The sequence below is a fragment of the Musca autumnalis genome, unplaced genomic scaffold (assembly GCF_047663935.1).
Source record: "Musca autumnalis isolate F117 unplaced genomic scaffold, ASM4766393v1 scaffold_3, whole genome shotgun sequence".
Taxonomy (NCBI): Eukaryota; Metazoa; Arthropoda; class Insecta; order Diptera; family Muscidae; genus Musca; species Musca autumnalis.
The window spans coordinates 208,477,699-208,495,997 of record NW_027411866.1 but is presented as its reverse complement, the minus strand read 5'-3'; positions in this window follow the sequence as shown (position 1 = coordinate 208,495,997).

Genomic DNA, 18,299 nt, shown 5'->3' with positions numbered 1-18,299 from the left:
TGGTGGTCAACAGAAGAAGATTACAGAGCAGCAAGGAAAAGACAAGGGATAATATAAAAACACATGCCGGTCAAAAAAGCAAATACCACACACTCGTGATTTAGTAAAGGCACCACCAGCAGCAGAAAAACCAGACAAAGAGTGCATGGGAAAATAAAATCTAACAACTCAGCATTTACATTAGTCTTGGCAACACTTGTAACAGGAGGCATCAACTATTCTGGCAAATGTTGACGTTCCATCCCAGCTCAAACATTTTTAATGTTTGTTGTCTTCCTGGTGTAGGCAGCCACAACATGACACAGTGATTCCTTTTCGGGAAATAAAGGAATATAGAAAAACCTATTTACTCAAATTCCATCGGGATATGCATTGCTTAGTTTCTAGGCCAACGGACTTACTTACTTAGCTGGCCCATTACAGGACATTTGTTTCATAGACCGAACTAAGAAACGATCTCCAATTCTCTCTGTTTCGTGCTTCGCTTTTTGGAATACCGCGCCTTGTCATCTCTTTATCAATTTGTTTGCGCCAACTATTCTTTGGCCTGCCAATTCTGCGTGCACCACCATGTGGCTCGAATTTATACACCTTTTTAGCGGGTTCATCATCGCTCATTCTTATGATATGGCCTAGCCAACGCATTCGCTACACCTCGATACGTTTATCTATACTGATGTCGTTGCATAACTGATACAGCTCGTTGTTCATGCGACGTCGATATTCACCGTCAACGCAGATTGGTCCGTAGATCTTTCGAAAAATTTTTCTCTCAAACACGCCAAGCACTGCCTTATCTGCTTGCGCAATTACCCAGGCTTAGAAACCATACATCAGCACGGGTAGTATCAGTGTTTTGTAAAACGTTATATTTGTTTGACGAAGTGCTTACTTGCTTTGAAGTGCTTACTTATCCCAAAGTAGCATCTGTTGGCCAATACAATTCTTCTTTTTATTTCAGAGCTGATGTCGTTTGTTGTGTTTACGACGGTGCCGAGGTATACGAAGTCTTTTACTACCTCAAAATTATAGGAACCAACTTCAACAGTTGGTCCGGTCTCAATGGACGCATTGCGCGTCGACACCATCAACTTGGCCTTCTCGCCGTTCACCTCCAGACCCACTTTAGCAGATTCTCCTTCGACCTTTATAAAGGTATCGGTTACTTCTTTTACTGATCGTCACATGATGTCCATATCATCAGCATAAGCAAGTAACATGTGGGTATTGGTGTAGATTGTGCCACTTCTTTTGACGTTTGCCTCTCGTATAACCTTTTCTAGCAGGATGTTGAAAATATCACACGAAAGGCTGTCTGCTTGCCTGAAACCTCTTTTGGTACAAAACTTTTCGTAGAGGTTCTTTCCTATTTTATTGTGTCAGTTAGAGTCATTTTACAAAGCCGGATGAGCTTAGCGGTGACACCAAATTCAGACATGGCCTGGAATACCTTTGAACGTAGCGGGCTGTCGAAGGCTGCTTTATAATCGACAAAAAGGTGGTAGGTGTCGATTTGCATCTCTTGGGTCTTCTCCAGGATTTGCCGCAGGGTAAATATGTGGTCAATGGTGGACTTACCAGGTCTAAAGCCACATTGGTATGGTCCAATTATTTCGTTGACCATGGGCTTTAATCGTTCGCACAAAATCTCTGACACTATCTGGTAGGCAATACGGAGAAGACTTATGCCCCTATAGTTGGAGCATAAAGTCTTAGCTTCTTTCTTATGGACGGGACACAGGATGCTCAGGTTCCAATCGTCGGGTACGCGTTCTTCCTGCCATATGGAGCTAACTAGCTGGAGCATACACCTTATCAACGTGTCGCCTCCGGTTTTAAACAGCTCGGCTGGTAGGCCATCAGATCCTGCTGCCTTATAATTCTTCAGCCGGTTTATTGCTGTCTTTACCTCATCTTGGCCGGGTGGTATACATTCAATACCATCTTTTGGTATGGGATCTGTGGTATCTTCGTCGACTTCGCTACTATTGGATACCAACAGTTTGGAAAAGCCAGTTCCAAAGCCATCCGTTTGATGTTTCACTCTTTGGTAGAATTTTCGGACTTCATTCTGTCTCCTGTACATCTCGATTTTTTCACACTCCCGCTTTTCCCTCTCTCTCTTTTTCCATGGATTCCTCGGTGGAGGTCTCTGGTATCGAAGTACTGATTTTGCGGCTGTTTGCATGGAGTGGGCAATGGTTTGCCATTGACCTGATATGTTAAAGGGACGAGGAGTGCTTTGATTAAGCAATTGGGCCAGTTGAGTGGAATATGCTGTGGCTATCTGTTGTGATTGCAGCTTACCGATGTCCAACTTCCGTGTTGTGTCCGTTTGCAATGAAACTTTTATAAAGGAAAAAACTGTCAAATGAAAAAAAATTATAAAGGAAATATTTTTCATTTTAAATTTTCATAGAACAAGAATCCAGCCCCAGGAGAGCTTTAAGTAAACATACATATGGTAATATCCAAAAAATTTTTACAATCGTTGAAGTTGAGGTTCACCATTTAATAAGTCGCGAACTGTTACTATATTTTATAAAATATGAATATATTTACATTAATTGAAGTGTTTTAGCCACGATCTCATAATATGGACCATAACAAATAATTTTCGTGGAAGCTGCGTTGGTGGTAATATAAAAAAATGGAAAAAATGTGTTGAAGTAAACATGTTTTTTGTGTTCTTTTTTGATTTCTGGCCAAACCACGCAAAATTCGAACCTGTGCTCAAAGAAAGAACTAAAAAATACCCCTTGGGCAACATGGTTCTAGTGTATGACTTTTGGATATATACACTGCATCCCCCTAAAACCGATGCTGACATTTTGAAGTTTTGATTTCAGTATTTTCGAATTTTTCTTATAATTAGAGAGTGCAACTAGATAATAATCCAAACTAGTTGTATGATTGTAGAACTCGCGATTCCATGTCGTTCGATGTATACCTCATGAGTGTGCTCCGTACAGCTTCCTAGTAATAGGAGTCTAAAGGCGAAAATTTGGTGCGTAAATTTTCTGAAAAAATCTATTTTTTGGCTTTAAAATTTACAACTGTCGTACAGGTAACCCTGAACCCCGCGTCATTTTAGTTTTTTTTACGTGCCGGATCTAATAAGCCTTTCCGCGTTCGAATCCATCCACTAAAACGCCGGATATACATAGATACCTTGAAAGTAGGAAAATCTGCAAACATATATTTTGACAATTCCGCCAATTGAACCGCGATTTTCTTTCATTATTGTTACATAAATGTAATCCTTTACACGCGATTATAACATTTGCCAAAAAGGTGTGTCACAAATTACAAAGATTCAGGAGTAATGTTCCTATTTATCCCAAAATAGAAAGTGGTGGCACATCCGCAGTTCTTCACGAATCTGTCTAAAATAATTTATATAGACGTATTTTTAAAAGGCGGCCATTGAAATCGGATGCACCTTATAATCATATGCACATAGCGTAATTTTTGCCCACATGAATTTTTTTTGAATAGTAAGATGCAACTGATGTCACACTTTGGCCGCTGAATGAGACTTGGGAAAATCCATGCATATTGATAGACATGGACTCCCTGTATCCGAAAAGCACATGCACCTCAACTGATTTAAACGGATTCGCGAATTACACGCTTTTTAACTTTTGTGTTTTTCTTTGGTTGTGATTTCAATATTACTCTGTACTTCTTAACTCTATTGCTTATCATTCTAAGCAAATATACTTTCACGATGACAAACTATATTCCTCAAGAAGTTTTAGCAAAATACTTCAGGTTTTGTATGGAAATTTAGCGAAATAGTAGAATAACTACTAAAAATGTTTCTCCAATTTTTCGTATTAAACCAAAAAATATATTTTTACAGTGTTTTATTTAACTTGCATCGGTGTGTGTTTAGTTCAAATCTGGTAACTCACTTTGCACACTTTTCAGATTTGGATGACAATACACGAATATGAAATCAAAACCGATATTGGTTCATTTTTACACTGTTTTACAGTGTTTTATCTAATTTGCTTTTCAAATCTGGTAACTAATTTTTCACACTGTTGCAGTTAACCAGTCGAACTTAAAATTTGCAATTTGCGATTTGGATGACAATACATGAATATGAAATCAAAACCAATATTGGTACATTTTTACACTGTTTTACAGTGTTAAATTTTACAAGCTTTTCAAATCTGGTAACTCATTTTTAACACAGTCGTAATTGATCAAGCGAATTAAAACTTTGCACACTTTTCAGATATGGATGACAACACATGAATATGAAATCAAAAACAATATTGGTCCATTTTTACACTGTTTTACAGTTTTTTATCTAATTTGCTTTTCAAATCAGGTAACTCATTTTTCACACAGTTGTAGTTGACCAATCGAACTAAAACTTTGTACGCTTTTCAGATTTGGATGACAATACATGAATATGAAACTAAAACCAATATGCGTGCTTTTTTTCTTGTAGCTCCCATCCAGCGGTACCATTTAAGGTATTTTATCGTAATTTTAAGCCCGTATTGGCTGTTTTTTGACAACTTGGGTTTCCAATGGTACAGAAACGTACCCACTAAAAATTATGGACATAGGTCCAGGTTTTGGTATAGCCCCCATATAGCGGTACGCCCGATTTCAAGTGTTTTAAGGAATTTAATTTAATTTTTATACTGAATTGCGTGTAACTTGGCATTTGGAGATCCCAGTAGTACAGAAATTTCTCCACCAAAAATTTTGACATAGGTCCAGGTCATAGCCCCCATATTACGGCTCCACCCGAGTTCAAGTGTTTTGTGTCTTAATTTTTGGGCCGAAATGGATGTAACTTTGATTTCGAGTTCCCAACTTCTCCACCAAAAATTGTGGACATAGGTCCAGGTTTTGATATAGCCCCTATAAATGGTACCACCCAATTTCAGGCATTTTAAAGTTTGTATCTACATTTTCGGCCTAAATTGGTTATGGGGTTCCGTTGAAAATGGAAAGAGCATGTTGAGAGGGGAAAGTTCGGAGGAGGTTGTTCGGCGGTGGTTTTTCGGAGGTTTGGTGGAAGTTGTTCGGAGTTAAAGTTGTTCGGAAGTTCCGAGGAGTTTGTTTGAAAGTTCGGATGAGGTTGTCCGGAGGAGATTTTTCGGAAGTTTGGATGAGGTTGTTTGGAAGATCGGTGGAGGTTGTTCGAAGGGATGGTGTTATGAAGGTGGATGTTAGGAAATTCCACCCCCCTCCGAACTTCCAAAACACCTTCTCCGAACTTCACCTTCTCAACTTGCCTTTTCCACATTCAGTCTAACCTGTTCACTACTACACACATCCACACACACAAGCACACAAACGGTCAAAAAATAAATACTGTTTTCAAAATCTGACCCATGTACACAATTTTGTTGGGGAAGTTTCTGTACAAACTGGGAACTCGAAATGCCAAGTTACTGCCAATTCGGACTAAAAATGGAGACAAAATCCTCAAAACAACTTAAATCGGGTAGTACCGCATTATGAGCACCATCATTAAATATAATTTATAATCTGAAGTATATACAAATAAAATTGAAAATCTTAAAAATGTATTTACAAAAAAATTAAAAATAATTATAAAATTAATAAGTTTCAGTGTTCTATTTTTAAATGCACTAAAAACTAGAAAATAAGTATATAATTAAAAAAATTAAGTAACAGTGGTTTATTTATAAATGCACTTAAAAGTAGAAAATAATTTTTCATGATGGAATCTCTCAAATAAAACGCTTGCCGTTCAATATTGTCACAATTTTTAATTCAAATGCAACCGTTTTATTTGAGAGATTCCATCATGAAAAATTATTTTCTACTTTTAAGTGCATTTATAAATAAAACACTGTTACTTAATTTTTTTAATTATATACTTATTCGAAATTATCGACATGAATTTTATTCGGCCGTTTTGATTGCAAGTTTTGAAATTTCCAAAAATGTTCAATTTTCTTAGAACATTTATAATTTCTTAAAAATTGGACCTTTGTACTCCGTCTCATTGGCAAATCACTTTTTTTCCACAAAATTCCACAGTTTAGACAAGTTTTTAAGAGTTCAACCAAACACAAAAACACCACAGTAATCTCTGATAAAAATTGGTTTTGTTAGCGTTTAGGGAATACACCAAAGGGGAGAAGCTGGAAATAAAAACATTCATGGCAAACAGAAATTCCCAAATAGTGGTCAGTGCCAAAAACTGTCAAATAACAGTTGCTGGGAAATTTTAAAATGAAATGACACTGAATGCGGTGCTGGATGGTACTGCTGTTGATGGCCCATAAAAAACGAAGAGAACAACGCCAAAAAAGAAGAAAAAAAACAATACAAAAATAAATGCCAAGAGACATTGGTCTCTTAAACAGATTTATATGTATGACTTCAATCAGCAATGAGTCGCAGATGGATATCAGGAAACAGATTGTTGAACTTCATTCGACATCCTTTTTTGTTGATATTTCATTTTGTAACTTATTTTTGTTTTTCTTCTTTGGTTTTGTTTTATTTGGTATTAGTGTCCCTTAGCGTTGATGTTGCTTTCCCTCTTCCCTATCAACATTTGCAATGAACTCTAGCCCACAAAAAGAGAGGGAAACAACAACTCTGCTGTGATTATAAATACAGATATTGTTTTTTTTTTTTGTTTTCTTGTACATTAAAGCAAATTCCGTAAGAGAACAAAATGAAAACAAAGTGAAAACAAAAATGAGATTATTAATTCTACATTTTCCATATGGCCAATTCAAGTCAAGGGAAATGATGACTGTATTAATTAATAACTAAATAGTATTAGAAGTTGTAGTCAAAAAGTACCACACAAAATATTGCTCAAAATGGGAGTGAAAAGAAAAAAATATATTCGGGATTTAAGTTTAGAATGGTTGATGAAAAAATCCACGTTTATTGGTGGAATGGTTGATGAAAGTTTTTTTTTTTTAAAAATCCACGTTTATTGGTGGAATGGTTGGTGAAAAAATTTCTTTAAAAAATCCACGTTTATTGGTGGAATGGTTGGTGAAAAAATTTCTTTAAAAAATCCACGTTTATTGGTGGAATGGTTGATGAAAAATTTCTTTAAAAATCCACGTTTATTGGTGGAATGGTTGATGAAAAGTTTTTTTTTTTAAATCCACGTTTATTGGTGGAATGGTTGGTGAACAAATTTCTTTAAAAAATCCACGTTTATTGGTGGAATGGTTGATGAAAAATTTCTTTAAAAAATCCACGTTTATTGGTGGAATGGTTGATGAAAAGTTTTTTTATTGGTGGAATGGTTGATGAAAAGTTTTTTTTTAAAAAATCCACGTTTGTTGGTGGAATGGTTGATGAAAAAAAATTTTAAAAAATCCACGTTTATTGGTGGAATGGTTGATGAAATTTTTTTTTAAAAAATCCACGTTTGTTGGTGGAATGATTGATGAAAAAAATGCTTTAAAAAATCCACTTTTATTGGTGGAATGGTTGATGAAAAAATTATTTAAAAAATCCACTTTTATTGGTGGAATGGTTGATTAATTTTTTTTTTTTAAAATCCATGCTTAATGGTGGAATGGTTGATGAAAAAATTGCTTTAAAAAATCCCCTTTTATTGGTGGAATGGTTGATGAAAAAATTGCTTTAAAAAATCCACTTTTATTGGTGGAATGGTTGATGAAAAAATTGCTTTAAAAAATCCACGTTTATTGGTGGAATGGTTGATGAAAAAATTTCTTTAAAAAATCCACTTTTATTGGTGGAATGGTTGATGAAAAAATTCTTTAAAAAATCTACGTTTATTGGTGGAATGGTTGATGAAAAAAATTCTTTAAAAAATCCACTTTTATTGGTGGAATGGTTGATGAAAAAATTGCTTTAAAAAATCCACGTTTATTGGTGGAATGGTTGATGAAAAAAAATTCTTTAAAAAATCCACGTTTATAGGTGGAATGGTTGCTGAAAAAAATTGTTTAAAAAATCCACGTTTATTGGTGGAATGGTTGATGAAAAAAATTGTTTAAAAAATCCACGTTTATTGGTGGAATGGTTGATGAAAAAATTTCTTTAAAAAATCCACGTTTATTGGTGAAATAGTTGATGAAAAAAATTTCTTTAAAAAATCCACGTTTATTGGTGGAATGGTTGATGAAAAAATTTCTTTAAAAAATCCACGTTTATTGGTGGAATGGTTGATGAAAAAATTTCTTTAAAAAATCCACTTTTATTGGTGGAATGGTTGATGAAAAAATTCTTTAAAAAATCTACGTTTATTGGTGGAATGGTTGATGAAAAAAATTCTTTAAAAAATCCACTTTTATTGGTGGAATGGTTGATGAAAAAATTGCTTTAAAAAATCCACGTTTATTGGTGGAATGGTTGATGAAAAAAAATTCTTTAAAAAATCCACGTTTATTGGTGAAATAGTTGATGAAAAAAATTCTTTAAAAAATCCACGTTTATTGGTGAAATAGTTGATGAAAAAATTTCTTTAAAAAATCCACGTTTATTGGTGGAATGGTTGATGAAAAAATTTCTTTGAAAAATCCACGTTTATTGGTGGAATGGTTGATGAAAAAATTTCTTTGAAAAATCCACGTTTATTGGTGGAATGGTTGATAAAAAAATTTCTTTAAAAAATCCGCGTTTATTGGTGGAATGGTTGATGAAAAAATTTCTTTGAAAAATCCACGTTTATTGGTGGAATGGTTGATGAAAAAATTTCTTTAAAAAATCCACGTTTATTGGTGGAATGGTTGCTGAAAAAAATATCTTTAAAAAATCCACGTTTATTGGTGGAATGTTCAATGAAAAAATTTCTTAAAAAAATCCACGTTTATTGGTGGAATGTTTAATGAAAAAATTTCTTTAAAAAATTAACGTTTATTGGTGGAATGTTTAATGAAAAAATTTCTTTAAAAAATCCACGTTTATTGGTGGAATGTTTAATGAAACAATTTCTTTAAAAAATCCACGTTTATTGGTGAAATGTTTAATGAAAAAATTTCTTTAAAAATCCACGTTTATTGGTGGAATGTTTAATGAAAAATTTCTTTAAAAAATCCACGTTTATTGGTGGAATGTTTAATGAAAAAATTTCTTTAAAAAAATCCACGTTTATTGGTGAAATGTTTAATGAAAAAATTTCTTTAAAAATCCACGTTTATTGGTGGAATGTTTAATGAAAAAATTTCTTTAAAAAAATCCACGTTTATTGGTGAAATGTTTAATGAAAAAATTTCTTTAAAAATCCACGTTTATTGGTGGAATGTTTAATGAAAAAATTCTTTAAAAAATCCACGTTTATTGGTGGAATGGTTGATGAAATAATTTCTATAAAAAATCCACGTTTATTGGTGGAATGGTTGATGAAAAAATTTCTTTAAAAAATCCACGTTTGTTGGTGGAATGGTTGCTGAAAAAAATATCTTTAAAAAATCCGCGTTTATTGGTGGAATGTTTAATGAAAAAATTTGTTTAAAAAATCCACGTTTATTGGTGGAATGTTTAATGAAAAAATTTGTTTAAAAAATCCACGTTTATTGGTGGAATGTTTAATGAAAAAAATTCTTTAAAAAATCCACGTTTATTGGTTGAATGGTTGATGAAAAAATTTCTTTAAAAAATCCACGTTTATTGGTGGAATTGTTGATGAAAAAATTTCTTTAAAAAATCCACGTTTATTGGTGGAATGGTTGATGAAAAAAAATGTCTTTAAAAAATCCACGTTTATTGGTGGAATGGTTGATGAAAAAAATTTCTTTAAAAAATCCACGTTTATAGGTGGAATAGTTGATGAAAAAATTTCTTTAAAAAATCCACTTTTATTAGTGGAATGGTTGATGAAAAAATTTCTTTAAAAAATCCACGTTTATTAGTGGAATGGTTGATGAAAAAATTTCTTTAAAAAATCCACGTTTATTGGTGGAATGGTGGATGAAAAAGTTGTTTTAAAAAATCCACGTTTATTGGTGGAATGGTTGATGAAACAATTTCTTTAAAAAATCCACGTTTATTGGTGGAATGGTTGATGAAAAAATTTCTTTAAAAAATCCACGTTTATTGGTGGAATGGTTGATGAAAAAATTTCTTTAAAAAATCCACGTTTATTGGTGGAACGGTGGATGAAAAAATTTCTTTAAAAAATCCACATTTATTGGTGGAATGGTTGATGAAAAAATATCTTCAAAAATTGGTGGAATGGTTGATGAAAAAATTTCTTTAAAGAATCAACGTTTATTGGTGGAATAGTTGATGAAAAAATTTCTTTACAAAATCCACGTTTATTGGTGGAATGGTTGCTGAAAAAAATATCTTTAAAAAATCCACGTTTATTGGTGGAATGTTCAATGAAAAAATTTCTTTAAAAAATCCACGTTTATTGGTGGAATGTTTAATGAAAAAATTTCTTTAAAAAATTAACGTTTATTGGTGGAATGTTTAATGAAAAAATTTCTTTAAAAAATCCACGTTTATTGGTGGAATGTTTAATGAAACAATTTCTTTAAAAAATCCACGTTTATTGGTGAAATGTTTAATGAAAAAATTTCTTTAAAAATCCACGTTTATTGGTGGAATGTTTAATGAAAGATTTCTTTAAAAAATCCACGTTTATTGGTGGAATGTTTAATGAAACAATTTCTTTAAAAAATCCACGTTTATTGGTGAAATGTTTAATGAAAAAATTTCTTTAAAAATCCACGTTTATTGGTGGAATGGTTGATGAAATAATTTCTATAAAAAATCCACGTTTATTGGTGGAATGGTTGATGAAAAAATTTCTTTAAAAAATCCACGTTTGTTGGTGGAATGGTTGCTGAAAAAAATATCTTTAAAAAATCCGCGTTTATTGGTGGAATGTTTAATGAAAAAATTTGTTTAAAAAATCCACGTTTATTGGTGGAATGTTTAATGAAAAAATTTGTTTAAAAAATCCACGTTTATTGGTGGAATGTTTAATGAAAAAAATTCTTTAAAAAATCCACGTTTATTGGTGGAATGGTTGATGAAAAAATTTCTTTAAAAAATCCACGTTTATTGGTGGAATGGTTGATGAAAAAATTTCTTTAAAAAATCCACGTTTATTGGTGGAATGGTTGATGAAAAAATTTCTTTAAAAATCCACGTTTATTGGTGGAATGGTTGATGAAAAAATTTCTTTAAAAAATCCACGTTTATTGGTGGAATGGTTGATGAAAAAATTTCTTTAAAAAATCCACGTTTATTGGTGGAATGGTTGATGAAAAAATTTCTTTAAAAATCCACGTTTATTGGTGGAATGGTTGATGAAAAAATTTCTTTAAAAAATCCACGTTTATTGGTGGAATGGTTGATGAAAAAATTTCTTTAAAAAATCCACGTTTATTGGTGGAATGGTTGATGAAAAAATTTCTTTAAAAATCCACGTTTATTGGTGGAATGGTTGATGAAAAAATTTCTTTAAAAAATCCACGTTTATTGGTGGAATGGTTGATGAAAAAATTTCTTTAAAAAATCCACGTTTATTGGTGGAATGGTTGATGAAAAAATTTCTTTAAAAATCCACGTTTATTGGTGGAATGGTTGATGAAAAAATTTCTTTAAAAAATCCACGTTTATTGGTGGAATTGTTGATGAAAAAATTTCTTTAAAAAATCCACGTTTATTGGTGGAATGGTTGATGAAAAAATTTCTTTAAAAAATCCACGTTTATTGGTGGAATGGTTGATGAAAAAATTTCTTTAAAAAATCCACGTTTATTGGTGGAATGGTTGATGAAAAAATTTCTTTAAAAAATCCACGTTTATTGGTGGAATGGTTGATGAAAAAATTTCTTTAAAAAATCCACGTTTATTGGTGGAATGGTTGATGAAAAAATTTCTTTAAAAAATCCACGTTTATTGGTGGAATGGTTGATGAAAAAATTTCTTTAAAAAATCCACGTTTATTGGTGGAATGTTTGATGAAAAAATGTCTTTAAAAAATCCACGTTTATTGGAGGAATGTTTAATGAAAAAATTTCTTTAAAAAATCCACGTTTATTGGTGGAATGTTTAATGAAAAAATTTCTTTAAAAAATCCATGTTTATTGGTGGAATGGTTGATGAAAAAATTTCTTTAAAAAATCCACGTTTATTGGTGGAATGGTTGATGAAAAAACTTCTTAAAAAATCCACGTTTATTGGTGGAATAGTTGCTGAAAAAATTTCTATAAAAAATCCACGTTTATTGGTGGAATGGTTGATGAAAAAAATTCTTTAAAAAATCCACGTTTATTGGTGGATTGGTTGATGAAAAAATTTCTTTAAAAAATCCACGTTTATTGGTGGAATGGTTGATGAAAAAATTCTTTAAAAAACCCATGTTTATTCCTAGGATTGTTGATAAAAATATTTTTTAAGAATCCTCGTTTGATGAACAAAAATTCTGTAAAAATTCTCTTTTACAACAATATACATTTTAAAAATCCTGTTTTAGAAATGTTCTTTACTAAAAATCTACCTTCAACATTTTTTAAATTGTTCGTTATTCTCAGCCATCATCGCCACGTATGAATTTCCATATAAACAGTGTTACATTATACGCTGAAAAAAAGCTTCATTAATATTTATTTCAACAGAAAAACATACAGAAACAAGAACAACAATGTGTATTCTTGTCTGACTGTAATGAAAATATACATGCCTGTATACACATATGTATATGTACATACATATTTTTCTCCTCTGCATCCTCAGCTTTACCTGGTTGGTTAAAATCTCAAATATGATGTTATATTTATATTTTATTCTGTAGCTTTTTGCATTTATATTTGTTCCTATTACTGATTGTTGTTGTGTTGATGGTGGCGGTGCTTGAACCTGTATAAATGTGAAACACACACACGTACAGATTTACGAAATATACATATGCAATTTCATATGTTTGTATGTATATACAGCTGTTTTTGGTAAATGTAATTATAGAACAAGAGTTCCAACAACAGAGCCTATTAACGAACTTTGACACCAACAGCAACTGTATATTTTACCATCATGAAAGAAACGCAACGCTTTTGAAAATTGTGATGAGTTACATACATACATACATATGTATGTATGAAACAAACTCACACCTTCATGCCAGTAACTACTTGAATATGTATGTGTTTATTTGTATGTTTCATTTAATATACTCGTACTAACGTGTTTTCTCTCGTTCTTTAAGAGGAAATTTCTGTTCCCATAATGCTTTAATAAATTGTTTGCATAATTGGATTTACATTGGAAAATACTGAAAAATTTAGTTTGACAAAGTAAGACATTTAAATATTTAAACATTTTAAATTTAAATTCTCATAATAACTTAATTTTTAATCTCTATGTTTTACTGTGTGTTTGAAAGTGAATTGCCTTCATATATTTCAAAATAAATTGTTCCATTTTTATCGCCCACATGTGGTATTCTTTTCTTTAGTGGTTGATATCTCTCTATAATACATTTCTCTCTTTCGGTTCATTTGACTTCACTTAACATGAATGCAATTTATTACCTTCTATTCAATCCAATTAGTTTACATTTACAAACATTCATTCAATTGTTTGAGATTTCGAAAAAATAGATTTATGATATCCAATTAAAACTAAATTGATGCAGTAATAAAATAAATAAAAATATTTTGTAACTAAATCTATGTGACATTTTAAGTTAATAAAGAATATGGAATATATTTGTTTTAAATTGTAGCTAATGGAATGTAGAAAGGAAGAAATGGAATAATATAAACAAAATTATTGATTTTTCAAATCCTCTCCTCAACCATTACAACAAGAAACGTGGATTTTTTAACGCCGATTTATAAAAAATATTTGTGCATCAACCGTTATTACGTTAATTTAAAAAAATATATATTTTCATCAACCCTATATAAAGGTGGATTTTTATACCCTACACCACTATGTGGGGAGGGTATTATAAGTTGGTTTTGGCCAAAAAGTTTGTAACGCATCGAAATAATGGTCGTAGACCCATACTTATATATATCAAAATGAATGTCTCGACGAGCTGAGTCGATCTGGCTATGTGTGTCCGTCCGTCAGTCCGTCCGTCTGTCCGTCTGTCCATCTAAACCCTGTAATCACGCTACAGGCCGCAATTTTGATCGGATCGTCACGAAATTTTGGACGTTGATGGGGGTCCCGGAGGGGAAGAAGCCTATTGATTTTGGTGATGGTCGGATAATATTTAGGGGTCGAAAAGGCCAAAAAACTTAGGTGGATAAAAAGACAACGTTTTTTCCAAAGCCAATATCTCAGCTTCTATATGGGGTATACCAAAAGCAAAACCTGACAATGAACGCAGAAAATATTACCTTTATAATGATGTAAAGTAGGTGGTCGTAGGTGATCAAACAACGAAGATATCGCAATAGTAGCAAATAAAACCCCAATTTTCATTTTTGCGATTTTAATTATATTGACGAATATCACAGCTTTGGTTGAAAATTTTCCAAAAGCAAAGCCTGACTATGAAAGTAGAAGATCCCGTCTTTACAATGATGCAAACTAGGTCGGCGTAGGTAATCAAATAACGGAGATATCGCAATAGTCGGTAATACATCCCATTTTTCTATTTTTTGGAAATCACGCTACAGGTCGCAATTTTGATCGGATCGTCACGAAAATTTGAGGGTTAATGGGGGTCTCACAGATGAAGAAGCCTTTTGATTTTGGTGATGGTCGGATAATATTAAGGGGTCGGAATGGGCAACACCTTATTTGGAGAAAAGTCAACATTTTTCAAAGCCAATATCTCTGTTTCTTTAAGAGATATATCAAAAGCAAAACCTGACAAGGAAAGCAGAAAATATCACCTTTACAACGATGTAAATTAGGTTGTCGTAGGTGGTCAAATAGCAGAGATATGGCAATAGTCGATAATGCATGCAATTTCCGATTTTTTTGTAATCACACCTCAGGTCGCAATTCTGATCGGATCGTCACGAAAGTTTAGGGGTTAATGGGGGTCCCACAGAGGAAGAAGCCTACTGATTTTATTGATGGTCGGATAATATTCAGGGGTCGGAATGGGCAAACACTTATTTGGAGAAAGGTCAACGTTTTATTTAAAAGCCAATATCTCTGTTTCTTTAAGAGGTATATCAAAAGCAAAATCTGGCAAGGAAAGCAAAAAATATCACCTTTACAACGATGTAAAGTAGGTTGTCGTAGCTGCTCAAACAACAGAGATATCGCCATAGTCGGCAATGCATCCCATTTTCCGATTTGTTTGTAATCACGCCACAGGTCGCAATTTTGATCGGATCGTCACGAAAGTTTAGGGGTTATTGGGGGTCCCACAGAGGAAGAAGTCTACTGATTTTAATGATGGTCGGATAATATTCATGGGTCGGAATGGGCAAAAACTTATTTGGAGAAAAGGTCTACGTTTTATTTCAAAGCCAATATCTCTGTTTCTTTAAGAGGTATATCAAAAGCAAAACCTGGCAAGGAAAGCAAAAAATATCACCTTTACAACGATGTAAAGTAGGTTGTCGTAGCTGCTCAAACAACAGAGATATCGCAGTAGTCGGCAATGCATCCCATTTTCCGATTTGTTTGTAATCACGCTACAGGCCGCAATTTTAATCGGATCGTCACGATTTTTTTGGGAGTTGATGCGGGTCCCACATAGGAAGAAGCCTATTGATTTTGGTGATAGCCGGATAATATTTAGGGGTCGGAATGGGGAAAAACTCATTTGGAGACAAATTCAAAGTTTTATTCTTTGTGAATATATTGGCTTCTAGTAGGGGTATTCCAACGACAAAGCCTGTCAATGGAAGAAGAAAATATTACCTTTACATTGGTGTAAAGCAGGTTGGCGAAGGTGGTCAAACAAGGGAGATACCACAATAGTCGGTAATGCATCCAATGCTTCCATATTTTTTGCAATCAAGCTACAGGTCGTAATTTTGATAGGATGGTCACGAAATTTTGTTTGCTTATGGGGGTCCCAGAGACAAAGAGGCATATTATTTTTGGTGGTAGTCGGTTTATATTCCCTACAAGAAATGTTTACCAGTGAAAAGCTTATGTACAGGGGTAGTGGTGTAGGGTATCACATGGTCGGTCCCGTCCCGACTATAGCCTTTGCTCACTTGTTTTAAAATATTTTTTTCATCGCCCATTTATAAACGTGGATTTTTTAAAATACTTTTTTATCGCCCATTTATAAACGTGGGTTTTTTTAAATATTTTTTTTCATCGCCCATTTATAAACGTGGATTTTTTAAAATATTTTTTTCATCGCCCATTTATAAACGTGGATTTTTTAAAATATTTTTTTCATCGCCCATTTATAAACGTGGATTTTTTAAAATATTTTTTTCATCGCCCATTTATAAAAATGGATTTTTTAAAATATTTTTTTCATCGCCCATTTATAAACGTGGATTTTTTAAAATATTTTTTTCATCGCCCATTTATAAACGTGAATTTTTTAAAATATTTTTTTCATCGCCCATTTATAAACGTGGATTTTTTAAAATATTTTTTTCATCGCCCATTTATAAACGTGGATTTTTTAAAAATATTTTTTTCATCGCCCATTTATAAACGTGGATTTTTTAAAATATTTTTTTCATCGCCCATTTATAAACGTGGATTTTTTAAAAATATTTTTTTCATCGCCCATTTATAAACGTGGATTTTTTAAAATATTTTTATCATCGTCCATTTATAAACGTGGATTTTTTAAAATATTTTTTTCATCGCCCATTTATAAACGTGGATTTTTTAACATATTTTTTTCATCGCCCATTTATAAACGTGGATTTCTTAAAATATTTTTTTCATCGGCCATTTTTAAACGTGGATTTTTTTAAAATATGTTTTTCATCGCCCATTTATAAACGTGGATTTTTTAAAATATTTTTTTCATCGCCCATTTATAAACGTGGATTTTTTAAAATATTTTTTCATCGCCCATTTATAAACGTGGATTTTTTAAAATATTTTTTTCATCGCCCATTTATAAACGTGGATTTTTTAAAATATTTTTTCAACGCCCATTTTTAAACGTGGATTTTTTTAAAAATATTTTAAATCGCCGATTTTTAAACGTGGATTTTTTTAAAAATATTTTAAATCGCCCATTTTTAAACGTGGATTTTTTTAAAAATATTTTAAATCGCCCATTTTTAAACGTGGATTTTTTTTAAATATTTTTTTCATCGCCCATTTATAAACGTGGATTTTTTAAAATATTTTTTCTTCCCTATTTATAAACGTGGATTTTTTAAAATATTTTTTTCATCGCCCATTTATAAACGTGGATTTTTTAAAATATTTTTATCATCGTCCATTTATAAACGTGGATTTTTTAAAATATTTTTTTCATCGCCCATTTATAAACGTGGATTTTTTAACATATTTTTTTCATCGCCCATTTATAAACGTGGATTTCTTAAAATATTTTTTTCATCGGCCATTTTTAAACGTGGATTTTTTTAAAATATGTTTTTCATCGCCCATTTATAAACGTGGATTTTTTAAAATATTTTTTTCATCGCCCATTTATAAACGTGGATTTTTTAAAATATTTTTTCATCGCCCATTTATAAACGTGGATTTTTTAAAATATTTTTTTCATCGCCCATTTATAAACGTGGATTTTTTAAAATATTTTTTTCAACGCCCATTTTTAAACGTGGATTTTTTTAAAAATATTTTAAATCGCCGATTTTTAAACGTGGATTTTTTTAAAAATATTTTAAATCGCCCATTTTTAAACGTGGATTTTTTTAAAAATATTTTAAATCGCCCATTTTTAAACGTGGATTTTTTTTAAATATTTTTTTCATCGCCCATTTATAAACGTGGATTTTTTAAAATATTTTTTCTTCCCTATTTATAAACGTGGATTTTTTAAAATATTTTTTTCATCGCCCATTTATAAACGTGGATTTTTTAAAATATTTTTTTCATCGCCCATTTATAAACGTGGATTTTTTAAAATATTTTTTTCATCGCCCATTTATAAACGTGGATTTTTTAAAATATTTTTTTTTCATCGCTCATTTATAAAAGTTGAGTTTTTAAAATATTTTTTTTCATCGCTCATTTATAAAAGTTGAGTTTTTAAAATATTTTTAATTGCCCATTTATAAACGTTGAATTTTTAAAATATTTTTTTCTTCCCTATTTATAAACGTGGATTTTTTTAAATATTTTTTTCTTCCCTATTTATAAACGTGGATTTTTTTAAATATTTTTTTCATCGCCCATTTATAAACGTGGATTTTTTAAAATATTTTTTTATCGCCCATTTATAAACGTGGATTTTTTAAAATATTTTTTTATCGC